A 13,779-nucleotide genomic window follows, 5' to 3' on the forward strand; every position below is an offset into this window, starting at 1 on the left:
CTGGTTCCAGAATGCCTCTAATGGTGAAGTGCATTGCAAAGAGGTTTCCAAGATCAACACTCTGCCTGCTTATGGATGTCACATTCTGGAGTTATTTATGGACTCACATATATACATCTTAGTCAGTATTTAATCCTTTGTTGTCTCCACCGAAGCTGTTCACTCATGGGATCCATTACACAGAGCAATGAATCAGAGGGTAGACAAAAATGCTGGAGAAACTCAGCGGGTGAGGCAGCATCTATGAAGGAAATAGGCGACGTTTCGGGTCGAGACCCTTCTTCACACTGATGTGAGAGTGTGGGGGAGGGTGAGGGGGAGGTGAGGGGGGGGGGGGAGGAGGGGGGGCGTGAAGAAGAAAGGAAGAGGTGGAGACAGTGGGCTGAGGGAGCGCTGGGAAGGGGAGGAGAAAGTAAGCACTACCTGAAATTAGAGAAGTCAATGTTCATACCGCTGGGGTGCAAACTGCCCAAACGAAATATGAGGTGCTGCTCCTCCAATTTACGTTGGGACTCACTCTGGCCATGGAGGAGGCCCAGGACAGAAAGGTCGGATTCGGAATGGGAGGGGGAGTTGAAGTGCTGAGCCACCGGGAGACCAGGTTGGTTATTGCGAACCGAGCGGAGGTGTTGGGCGAAGCGATCGCCAAGCCTATGCTTGGTCTCACCGATGTAGATCAGCTGACACCTAGAGCAGCGGATGCAATAGATGAGTTTGGAGGAGATGCAGGTGAACCTCTGCCGCACCTGGAAAGACTGCTTGGGTCCTTGGATGGAGTCGAGGGGGGAGGTAAAGCGACAAGTGTAGCATCTCTTGCGGTTGCAAGGGAAAGTGCCCGGAGAGGGGGTGGTTTGGGTGGGAAAGGACGAATTGACCAGGGGAGTTACGGAGGGAGCAGTATTTTCGATTTTCGGAAATTTTCGATTTTCCAGCATCTGCAGTTCCTTCTTAAACAGCAATGAATCAGACCCTCGCCCAACGCTGTATGTCGTTGTCACTCGCGGGCGGAGCACCAAGGCAAATTCCTTGTATGTGAATACTTGGCCAATAAACTTATTCATTCAAACGTATTCATTCATAGCATCGAACAGTTTGAGTCGGCTGTTAATAAGAATCAAACCGCATTTTTCTCAAAGGGTTAAATGTCCCCATTTGCCACATGCGGCGTGGTGTTTCTCCACGATGAAATGGAATCGACATAAACGCCGCCAAAATATGGCGACTGTGCGTTTGTGGTCGAGCAAGAAAATTTCACCGTTCTGTCCAAAAGTGAAGAGTGTCCAATGTCCCAGTTAGAACAATAACATTCTTACACGAAGAACATTCTTGTCAGAATACTCTTGGGAAAAGGGGAAGTACAACGGCATCTGGGGGTCCTTGTACATCAATCTATGAAAGTAAGCATGCAGGTACAGCAGGCAGTGAAGAAAGCGAAGTGAATGTTGGCCTTTATAACAAGAGGAGTTGAGAATAGGAGCAAAGAGGTCCTTCTGCAGTTGTACAGGGCCCTAGAGAGACCACACCTGGAGTATTGTGTGCAGTTTTGGTCCCCTAATTTGAGGAAGGACAGTCTTGCTATTGAGGGAGTGCAGCGTAGGTTTACAAGGTTAATTCCCGGAATGGCGGGACTGTCATATGCTGAGAGAATGGAGCAGCTGGGCTTGTACACTCTGGAGTTTAGAAGGATGAGAGGATATCTCATTGAAACATATAAGATTGTTAAGGGCTTGGACACGCTAGAGGCAGGAAACATGTTCCTGATGTTGGGGGAGTCCAGAACCACGGGCCACAGTTTAAGAATAAGGAGTAAGCCATTTAGAACGGAGACGAGGAAACACTTTTTCTCACAGAGAGTGGTGAGTCTGTGGAATTCTCTGCCTCAGAGGGTGGTGGAGGCAGGTTCTCTGGATGTGACTGTCTGGTTCCAGAATGCCTCTAATGGGTAATTCAGCGGGTCAGGCAGCATCTCTGGAGAAAAGGGATAGGTGACATTTGACATACCATTAACTATTTTATTGAATCATTGACAAGCTGGAAGGAGTACAGAGAAGATTTACGAGGATGTTGCCAGGACTCGAGAGCCTGAGCTACAGGGAGAGGTTGAGCAGGCTGGGACTCTATTCCTTGGAGCGCAGGAGGATGAGGGGTGATCTTATAGAGGTGTACAAATTCATGAGGGGAATAGATCGGGTGAATGCACAGAGTCTTTTAATGTTTTATGTGTCATTCTTAAGTGTCACTGTATGTCATGTTGTCACTTGTGGGCGGAGCACCAAGGCAAATTCCTTGTATGTGAATACTTGGCCAATAAACTTATTCATTCATTCATTCATTCATTCATTCATTCATTCAGAGTAGGGGAATCGAGAACCAGAGGACATCGGCTTAAGGCGAGAGGGGAAAGATTTAAAAGGAACCTGAAGGGCAACTTTTTCACACAGAGGGTTGTGGTGTGTATGGAATGAGCTGCCAGAGGAGGTAGTTGAGGCAAGTAGTATAACAACATCTGAGAAACACTTGGACAGCTACATGGATAGGAAACGTTGAGAGGGATATGGGTCAAACATAGGCAAATGGACCAGAATTAGGCCATTCAGCCCGTCGCATCTACTATGCCATTCAATCAAGACTGATCTCTCAAACCCATTCTCGTGCCTTCTCCCCGTAACCCCGGCCTAGCCTATAAGGGGCATCTTGGACGAGTTGGGCCGAAGGGCCTGTTCCTGTGTCGGAAGGAACTGCAGATGCGGGTTTAAACCAAAGATAGACACAAAAAACTGGAGTAAAGGGCCTGTCCCACGAGCATGCGACTCCATGCGGCAAGCGTGACCTAACGTGATCGCTTGAGCCGTACGGCCACGCGGGGCCGGTCCCACTTTGATCGCCGGAGCCGTATGGAGTTGTGCGGAGCCGGTCCCGACATCGCGCGGGGCTCTGAAAAACTGACCGTGTTCAAAAATTCCGCACGGCAACGGCCTGCCGGCCCGCAGCCACCTCGACGCCGTACGCACCTCCTCGATGGGCGTGCGCAGCGTCTTGACCCCGAACGCAGCATCTTGACGCTGTATGTCACGCGCGAACTTCCCGCGGACTTCGCTCGAACTTCACGTCACTCACTCGACCTCCGCGCGGCCCTCGCTTCCGGTTTGGTCGCGCTCGCCACATGCAGACGCATGCTGGTGGGACCGGCCCTTAACTCAGTGGGTCAGGCAGCATCTCTGGGGTAAAGGAATAGGTGACGTTCTGGGTCGAGACTCTTCCTCAGGCCTTTTCCTGTGCTGTGTGACTCTATAACTCTCTGTGACTTTAAGCCTTCTAAGATTCAGCATTCAAGATGAGGACTTACCTACAGCTGAGACTGCATGGAATAACCTCTATGTGGTAACTTCAACAGCAGCCATAAGAATATCCTCCTTAAATGACACAAGCAGTAAATGTCTAGTCAAAGTCACATTTATTCATCACATGCACCCGAAGGTGCAGTGAAATGAATTTGCCAGCAGCGATACACTTGAAAAGAACACACAATACACAATAGCATTTAACACAAACATCCACCACAGCATTCTTCACTGTGGTGAAAGGCAACAAAGTTCAGTCAATCCTCCTCCTTTGTTCACCCGTGGTCGGGGCCATGAACCCTCCGTAGTCGCCGCTACGGACAGCGCCATCTACAGGCCCTCTGGTCGGGATGATCCAAACTCCGACGTCGGGACGGGGGTCGAACACACTCCGCGGCTTGGAGTGCCCGAATCGGCACTTTCTTACCGGAGATCGCGGCTTCAGGATGTTATAGGCCGCAGGCCGGCGGTCGGAGCTCTTCTCCGACGATCCCTGGCAAGGGATCCCAGACTCCGCAATGGTAAGCCCACGCCACGCCCGCGGCTAGAGGCTCCGCAGACCACAGTCCCATGATGCCAAAGTCACCAGGCCAGCGATCAGAGCACTCCTCTCTGGCGACCCCCGGTAAGGGTTCGCCCCGCTCCGCGATGGAAAAGTCCACGCTGCGCCCGCTGCTGAAGCTCTGGTCCCACCTCCGGGAAAGGCCGCACCAATCCAAGCTGTTAGGCCACGAGAGGGGAGGCGGAGAAGCTAAAAGTCGCCTCTCCAGCGAGGGTGACTGATGAACGGTTTCCCCCTTCCCCCCCCCCCACCCCCACACAAGACACACCGAGAAACACCCAAAACAAACACTTAGACAAACCAAAAAAAACAAAAAAAGTCAAAAAAACGGACACGCTGCTGGCAGGGCAGCCGACTCGCAACGCCCCCTACTGACCTAATGGTGGTAGTGTTACCAGGGCAGCACGGTGGCTCAGCGGTAGAGTTTGTGCCTCACAGCGCCAGAGACCCGGGTTCCATCCTGTCTACGGGTGCTGTCTGAACGGAGTTTGTACCTTCTCCCCGTCTCCCCTGCGTAGGTTTTCCCGGGTGGTTATAAGGTCATAAGTGATAGGAGCAGAATTAGGCCATTCGACCCATCAAGTCCACTCCGCCATCAATCATGGCTGATCTATCTCTCCCTCCTAACCCCATTCTCCTGCCTTCATCCCCGTAACCTCTGACACCTGTACTAATCAAGAGATCTTCTGTTACCTCCCACACTCCAAAGACGTACAGATTGCGATTGTGGACTTTGGAAGGAGTAGGAGGGGGACCCACAGCCCCATTTATATCAACGGGTCGATGGTTGAAAGGGTCAAGAACTTCAAATTCCTGGGCGTGCACATCTCTGAAGATCTTTCCTGGTCCGAGAACACGAACGCAATTATCAAAAAAGCTCATCAGCGCCTCTACTTCCTGAGAAGATTACGGAGAGTCGGATTGTCAAGGAAAACTCTCTCTAACTTCTACAGGTGCACAGTCGAGAGCATCGTGGCTTGGTTCGGCAATTTGAGCGCCCTGGAGAGGAAAAGACTACAAAAAGTAGTAAACACTGCCCAGTCCATCATCGGCTCTGACCTTCCTTCCATCGAGGGGATTTATCGCAGTCGCTGCCTCAAAAGGCTGGCAGTATCATCAAAGACCCACACCATCCTGGCCACACACTCAGCTCCCTGCTAACTTCAGGTAGAAGGTACAGGAGCCTGAAGACTGCAACAACCAGGTTCAGGAATAGCTACTTCCCCTCAGCCATCAGGTTATTAAACCTGGCTCGGACAAAACTCTGAATATTAGCAACCACTTTCTGTTATTTGCACTACCAGTTTATTTATTCATGTGTGTATATATTTATATCATGGTATATGGACACATTTATCTGTTTTGTAGTAAATGCCTACTATTTTCTGTGTGCTTAAGCAAAGCAAGAATTTCATTGTCCTATACAGGGACACATGACAATAAACTCACTTGAACTTGAACTTGAACTTGTAGGTTAATTAGCTTGGTATTAATGTAAATTGTCCCTAGTGCGTGTGGGATAGTGTTAGTGTGCGGGGATCGTTGGTCAGTGCGGATGCAATGCAGACTGTACCTTCTCCCCGTGATCGTGTGGGTTTTCTCCGGGTGCTCCGGTTTCCCCCCACACTACAAAGACGTGCAGTTTTGTAGGTTCATTAGTGTCGGTGATATTGTAAATCGCCCCAACAGACAGCACCAGAAGTCAGGATGGAACCTGGGACCCTGGCACAATAAGGCAGCAACTCTACCGCTGCGCCACCGTGCTGCCCGGATCATTTTCCCCGGAGTAGGGAAATCGAGAACTGGGGGACGTAGGTTTACAATGGGATGGGAAAGATTTAATAGGAACTTGAGGGGCAACATTTTCACACTGAGGCTCGTGAGTGTATGGAATGAGCTGCCAGAGGAGGTCGATGAGAGGGCATCTTATTGAAACATATAGGATTATTAAGGGTTTGGACATGCTAGAGGCAGGAAACTTGTACCTGATGTTGGGGGAGTCCAGAACCAGGGGCCACAGTTTAAGAATACGGGATAAGCTATTTAGAACGGAGACGAGGAAACACTTTTTCACAGAGAGTTGTGAGTGTGGAATTCTCTGCCTCAGAGGGTGGTGGAGGCCAGTTCTCTGGATGCTTTCAAGAGAGAGCTAGACAGGGCTCTTAAAGAGACCGGAGTCAGGGGATATGGGGAGAAGGCAGGAACGGGGTACTGATTGTGGATGATCAGCCATGATCACATTGAATGGCAGTGCTGGCTTGAAGGGCCGAATGGCCTATTGTCTATTGTCTATTGAGGCAGGTACAATAACAACATCTGCAGTATAAGATATTTGTACAGGTGGTGTAGATGGGCATCTTGGTCAGCAGGGACAGGTTGGGCCGAAGGGCCTCTTTCCGTGCTGGATGACTCTATGCTACTAATCAAACCCAAGCAACATCAAAAATAAAACAGTCACACCAACTGTCCTCCACGTCTTTATTAAAAGTTGCAGTACAAAAGCTAATTCTCCGCGCAAGACATTCTACTGAGAGTCAAAAGCACTTGAGACCAGGAGCTTCTTAAATCCGCCTGGCAGACGTTGCCTTGACCGCCCAATAAATAATGAAATCTCCTCGTCTTTCATCCTGAAGGAGGTAAACAAGCTTTCCACCTGTAATCAGATGAAAGGGAACCAAATTCAAAATTCATGCCAGAATCCGTTCTCCTATTTCCGGCCCATCTTAACTCCACCAACACCCATGACAGGTGCACAGTAGAGAGCATGCTGACCGGTTGCATCGTGGCTTGGTTCGGCAACCTGAGCGTCCAGGAGCGGAAAAGGCTGCAGAATGTCGTGACCACTGCCCAGTCCATCATCGGCTCTGACCTCCCCACCATCGAGGGGATCTATCGCAGTCGCTGCCTCAAAAAGGCTGGAAGCATCATCAAGGATGATGCTGCCGCACACTCATCTCCCTGGCCACACACTCATCTCCCCGCTACCTTCAGGTAGAAGGTACAGGAGCCTGAAGAATGCAACGTCCAGGTTCAGGAATAGCTACTTCCCCACAGCCATCAAACACAACTTCAAACAAACTATGAACTATAACAGCTTATTGCACTTTATCTGTTTATTTATGTGTGTGTGTGTATATATATATTCTATGGTATATGGACAATAGACAATAGACAATAGGTGCAGTAGAAGGCCATTCGGCCCTTCAAGCCAGCACGGCCATTCAACGTGATCATGCCTGATCATCCCCAATCAGTACCCCGTTTCTGCCTTCTCCCCATATCCCCTGACTCCGCTATCTTTAAGAGCCCTATCCAGCTCTCTCTTGAAAGCATCCAGAGAACCTACCTCCACCGCCCTTTGAGGCAGAGAATTCCACACACTCACCACTCTCTGTGAGAAAAAGTGTTTCCTCGTCTCCGTTCTAAATGGCTTACTCCTTATTCTTAAACTGTGGCCCCTGGTACTGGACTCCCCCAACATCGGGAACATGTTTCCTGCCTCCAGCGTGTCCAAACCCTTAACAATCTTATCTGTTTCAATAAGATACCCTCTCATCCTTCTAAACTCCAGAGTGTACAAGCCCAGCCGCTCCATTCTCTCAGCATATGACAGTCCCGCCATCCCGGGAATTAACCTTGTAAACCTACGCTGCACTCCCTCAATAGCAAGATGGTCCTTCCTCAAATTAGGGGACCAAAACTGCACACCGTACACCAGGTGTGGTCTCACTAGGGCTCTGTACAACTGCAGAAGGACACACTGATCTGATCTGTATTTATGCCTACAATATTCTGTTGTACTGCAGCAAGCAAGAATTTCATTGTCCTATCTGGGACACATGACAATAAACTCTCTTGACTTGACTTGACTTGAGTGTGCAGCCATGCACAGTTCTAATTCAATCCACAAATCTGGAGACGACAGATGCCACCATTGTGATATGAAATGTGTTGAGAGGCTCGTTATGGAACGCATTAAATCCAGTCTACCCCTGCCTGATACAATTTAAAATATTGCATAGGCTATACTACTCCAAGACCAAATTGAACAAGATCTTCCCAACTGTTTCTCCTCTTTGTGATAAATGTCACTTTCAAGAAGCCACCCTAACTCACACTTTTGTATCCTGTATAAAAATACAAAACTTCTGGACGGAAATATTCAATATTATATCTAAAACACTTGGAGCCAGATCCAAAACGAATAATATTAGGAATGTCAGAGGGCTGCCCTAATCTAACGATATTTCAAAGACGATATTCCTCGATTACGGTTTAATAACTGCGAAAAATCTTATACTTAAATTCTGGAAAAAGACAACAGTCCCCACAGTGAAGATGTGGATCACAGAAATGACCGAGACACTACATCTAGAAAAAATAAGGTTTGTCTTGACTGACAAACCAGATCAATTTTCCAAAATCGGATCTTTTTATTGAATTTTTTCAACGACATAATGGTTGAACACAAACTCAAAACCGATGGTAGGGTTGGGTGAGCGGGCGTAGGGAAGGGTAGTTGGATATATCTCCGCTTCTTTTACACCTTCGTTAGTTCCGGGGTTTTTTTTTCTTTACTTTCTTTCTTTTTCCTTTCCTCTTTCTTTCTCCTTTTTTCCTTTTTCTTTTTTTTCTATAGAAACATAGAAAATTGGTGCAGGAGTAGGCCATTCAGCCCTTCGAGCTTGCACCGCCATTCAATATGATCATGGCTGATCATCCAACTCAGTATCCTGTCCCTGCCTTCTCTCCATACCCCCTGATCCCTTTAGCCACAAGGGCCACATCTAACTCCCTCTTAAATATAGCCAATGAACTGGCCTCAACTACCTTCTGTGGCAGAGAATTCCACAGATTCACCACTCTCTGTGTGAAAAATGTTTTCCTCATCTCGGTCCTAAAAGATTTCCCCCTTATCTTTAAACTGTGACCCCTTGTTCTGGACTTCCCCAACATCGGGAACAATCTTCCTGCATCTAGCCTGTCCAACCCCTTAAGAATTTTGTAAGTTTCTATAAGATCCCCCCTCAATCTTCTAAATTCTAGCGAGTACAAACCGAGTTTATCCAGTCTTTCTTCATATGAAAGTCCTGACATCCCAGGAATCAGTCTGGTGAACCTTCTCCGTACTCCCTCTATGGCAAGAATGTCTTTCCTCAGATTAGGAGACCAAAACTGCACGCAATACTCCAGGTGTAGTCTCGCCAAGACCCTGTACAACTGCAGTAGAACCTCCCTGCTCCTATACTCAAATCCTTTTGCTATCTAGTTATTAGATTATAAAATGGTAAAACTGAAGCTGCACGATAATTGTATAATTGTTATGTCGATCATTTTTTTTGTACAATTGCTTCTAACAAAAATAAAAGTAATTTAAAAAAAAATCCAGTCTACCCAGTGGTCTCGGCCCACTGCAGTTCACCTACAGCCACAACAGGTCCACGGACAATGCTATCGCCCTGGCCCTACGCTCATCCCTGGATCACCTGGATAAGAGAAACACCTACGTCAGACTCCCATTCACAGACTACAGATCTGCCTTTAATACCATTATACCATCCAAGCTCATCACCAAACTGGTAGGACTTGGTGCCAGCACTCATCTCTGTAACTGGATTCTCGACTTCCTGACCAACAGACCCTAATCAGTGAGGATCGGGGACAAATCATCCTCTACGATAATCCTCAACACTGGTGCTCCACAAGGATGTGTTCTCAACCCCCTTCTTTACTCCATGTACACCCACCACTGTGCAGCCATGTACACATCTAATTCAATCTACAAATTCGCTGACGACACCACCATTGCGGGCCGGATATTAAATAATGATGAGACGGAGTACAGGAAGGAGATCGAGAACCATGTGTCCTGGTGTAGCAACAACAACCTCTCTCTCAATGTCAACGAGACAAAGGAGATGGCGATGGCTTGAAGAGTCTGTGTACCACGTGTATATGGAATGTGTGAGGCTGCAGCCACTCCTTCCTTCTGGCTGGACTTCACACCCACCATCCTCATCTTTGGACACCCTGTGCGTATGGGAGAGGGTAGGGTCGAGGATGTCCTGGTTGGGTTGCTCCTGGGCCTGGCCAAGCTGGCCATCCGTGAGTCACGGTGCCAGGTGGAAGAGGGCTCTGCCCGAGCCGGCTGCCCGCCCCTTTTGCGGGGTTACGTCCGCGCCCGGGTGGTGTTAGAGAGGGACTATGCGCTGTCCACGGGTGATTTCCGGGACCGCTGGGCACCGCGGGGGGTGAATGCATCCTTGACAAGGAGTGTAACATAGTTGTATAATAGTTTATTTTGTATATTTGTTTGTCTTGTATTATGGTGGTGGGTTCTGGTTTGTTTTATTGTGTTGTAAATACTATTTTAATGTTTGAATAAATATTTTTGATTTAGAAACAAAGGAGATAGTGATGGGCTTCAGGAAGTGAAGCGGTTCACATACCCCAGTTTGCATTGGCGGAGTAGAGATGGTTGAAAACTTCAAATTCCGAAGAGCCAACATCACCAACAACTTTTCCTGGACCACCCATATTGAAGCAACAACCAAGAAACCACACCAACGCCTCTACTGCATTAGAAGGCTTAAGGGGCTGTCCCACTGCGGCAACCTGGTCCGCCAGTTCAGAAGAGTGTCTTCGACCTTCAAGCTCGAGGGCACTGGCCTGGAAAACCTCGAGCTGGATCGACCGTCCACGAGCTGGATCGACCGAACACACACACACGCACGCGCACACACACACACACACACACACACACACACACACACACACACACACACACACACACACACACACACACACACACACACATTGCAAAGGCGGGGGCCAGGGAAAGCGGGGGAGCGCTGTCTGAAATTCACACCCGCGATGAAAAGGAAGGAAATAGACGGCTGCATAGTGTACGGTAAGTCCTTTAGAGAGCACGGGGGGAGGGGGGGGGGGAGAAGGGGAGGGAGGGGGAGAGAAGGAGAGAGAAGGAGAGAGAAGGAGAGAGAAGGGGAAAGAAGGGGAGGGGGGGGAGAAGGAGTGGAGACACTTCTAAGAAGTCAGACAACGTTTAATAAAATTTAGCGGCCATTTTACCAACCGGTCGGTTTTCCTTGGTCCTGAAAACTCCAATGAGCCAATTAAAATGCCCGGTCAGCGAAGGAGATTGCCTGTGGCTGCCCTCGACTGCCTGTAACTACATAGTGACCCCACTCCACTGCACTACGAGTTCTAAAGAATCACGCCGACTAATTTTTACTCGTGGAAATTTTTAAAACATGCTGAAAATGTTTCCGTGACCTAGCTGAGGCCGCGAGTATACGGGATCTTCCCTCGAGCATGAAGGAGAGTCCCAGTGACCTCATAGGACCTCCTAGGACCACGTGTCGACCATGCTGCGAGTTTGAGTCGAGGGCAAACTCTTCTAAACTCGCAGATTAGGTCGCCGCAGTGGGACAGCCCCTTTAGGAAGTTCGGCATGTCCCTACACCACTCACCAACTTCTGCAGATGCGCCACAGAAAGCATTTTTTGGGATGCGTCACAGCTCAGTTTAGGAACAGCTCCATCCAGGACAGCAAGAAATTGCAGAGAATTGTGGATGCAGCCCAGACCATCACACAAACCAACCTCCCTTCCATTGACTCCATCTACACCTCACGCTGCCTCGGCAAGGCCAGCAGCATCATCAAGGACCAGTCGCACTCTGGCCACTCCCTCTTCTCCCCTCTCCCATCAGGTAAGACATACAGAACTTTGCAAACGCACACCTCCAGATTCAGGGACAGTTTCTTCCCAGCTGTTATCAGGCAACTGAACCATCCTACCACAACTAGAGAGTCCTGAACTACTGTTGAACTACCTTTGATCAGACCTTACCGGCTTTACCTTGCACTGAAGGTTATTCCCTTTATCATGTATCTATACGCCGTGAATGTCTTGATTGTAATCATGTATTATCTTTTTGCTAGTGAGCCGAGTATGCGAATCGAGGATTAGAGGACATAGGTTTATGGTGAAGAGGAAAAGATTTTATAGGGACCTGAGGGGTAACGATTTCACACAGAGTGTGGTGGGTGTATGGAACGAGCTGCCAGAGGAGGTAGTTGAGGCTGGGATTATCGCAACATTTAAGAAACAGTTAGACAGGTACATGGATAGGACGGGTCTGGAGGGATATGGGCCAAACGCAAGCAGGTGGGACTAATGTAGCTGGGACATTGTTGGCCGGTGTGGGCAAGTTGGGGTGAAGGGCCTGTATCCACGCTGTATCACTCTATGACTCTATAATAATGAACCTAAACCTAAACCTTCACTAAAACGTATCGCATACAGCAGTCATGGCTGTCAGGGGAGCTACATACAAACAAAATAAAACAGATTTCTGTACATAGATGAAGATCATTTAAGGGCCTGTCCCACTTTCACAACCTTTTTTACTCGTGGACATTTTTCATCAGGTTAGAAAAACACCCCGATCAACTTGATGCCACGAGTACCTACGACTAGCATCACGACCTGCTACGACCTTCCTATGACTTACCTACTTGTGACGACCATGCTGCGAGTATGAGTCAAGGGCAAACTCGGCAGAGGTCATGAATTAGGTCGTGAATGTGGGACATGCCCTGAAGAAAGATGAAGTGGCATGCAATGTATTGAAGACTTACCCCACCAAGTCATCAATGTCATCTTAACAATGAGAGGTGTGAGTTTAGTTAGGTTTAGTTTAGAGATACAGCACGGAGACAGGCCTTTCGGCCCACCAGGTACACAACACACAATACAATTTATTTGTCACTTGAACCTCATAGAGGCTCAAATGAAATGTTGTTTCTGCAGTCATACACACATGAAAAAAAAGACCCAAGACACAACACAATTTACACAGACATCCATCACAGCGCATCTCCTCCTCGCTGTGATGGAAGGCAAAAAAACGTATCTCTCCCCTGCACTCCCCATTCCCCTCCCGATGTCAGAGTCAAAGCCCCCAGCGGGCGATGACAATTGTCCCGCGGCCATTAAAGCCACGCCGGGTGATGCAAGGCCCTGCTCCGGGTCTTGTTGTTGGAGCCCCCGGCAGGCTCTAGCAAAGTCCCGCAGCCGTTGAAGCCGCGCCGGGCGGTGATGTAAGGCCCCGCTCCAGGCACTCCTCGACCCCGCGACTCGGGCGGGTGAAGTCGCCGTTGCGGAAGCCCCGAAAAGCGGTCTCCCAGCAGGGACCCGCGGGCTCCAGGTGTCACTGTCCACCGGACCTGCGGTAAGCCTCCGAATCCTCCGAGGTCCGCACTGACCAGCGATCCCCGCACACTAACACTATCCTACACCCACTAGGGACAATTTACATTTATACCAAGCCAATTTACCTACAAAACCTGTACGTCTTTGGAGTGTGGGAGGAAAAGGAAGATCCCGGAGAAAACCCACGCAGGTCACGGGGAGAAGGTACAAACTCTGTACAGACAGCACCCGTAGTCAGGATGGAACCCGGGTCTCTGGCGCTGTGAGGCAGCAACTCTACCGCTGACTTCGACCTGTCCCGACGTGCCACCGTGCTCGACCTGTCCCGACGTCGGCGTTCCGACCATCCCGACCAGAGGGCTCCAACATCGGGCCGTCCGTAGCATCGACTACGGAGGGTCAGGGCCCCGACCACGGGTGAACAAGGGAGGAGGAGGAGGAGGACTGTGTGTGAACTGTGTTGCCTTCCACCACAGTGAAGAATGCTGTGGTGGATGTCAGTGTTGAATGATGTTGTATATTGTGTCCTTTTTTAATGGTAACTCTGCATGGTCAATTACATTTCACTGCACCTTATGGTGCATGTGACAAATAATTTGAACTTGAACTTATAAAATGAAGATGAATTTGCACAAAAGCT

This window comes from Amblyraja radiata, chromosome 5 (genome assembly GCF_010909765.2).
Source record: "Amblyraja radiata isolate CabotCenter1 chromosome 5, sAmbRad1.1.pri, whole genome shotgun sequence".
Classification (NCBI taxonomy): domain Eukaryota; kingdom Metazoa; phylum Chordata; class Chondrichthyes; order Rajiformes; family Rajidae; genus Amblyraja; species Amblyraja radiata.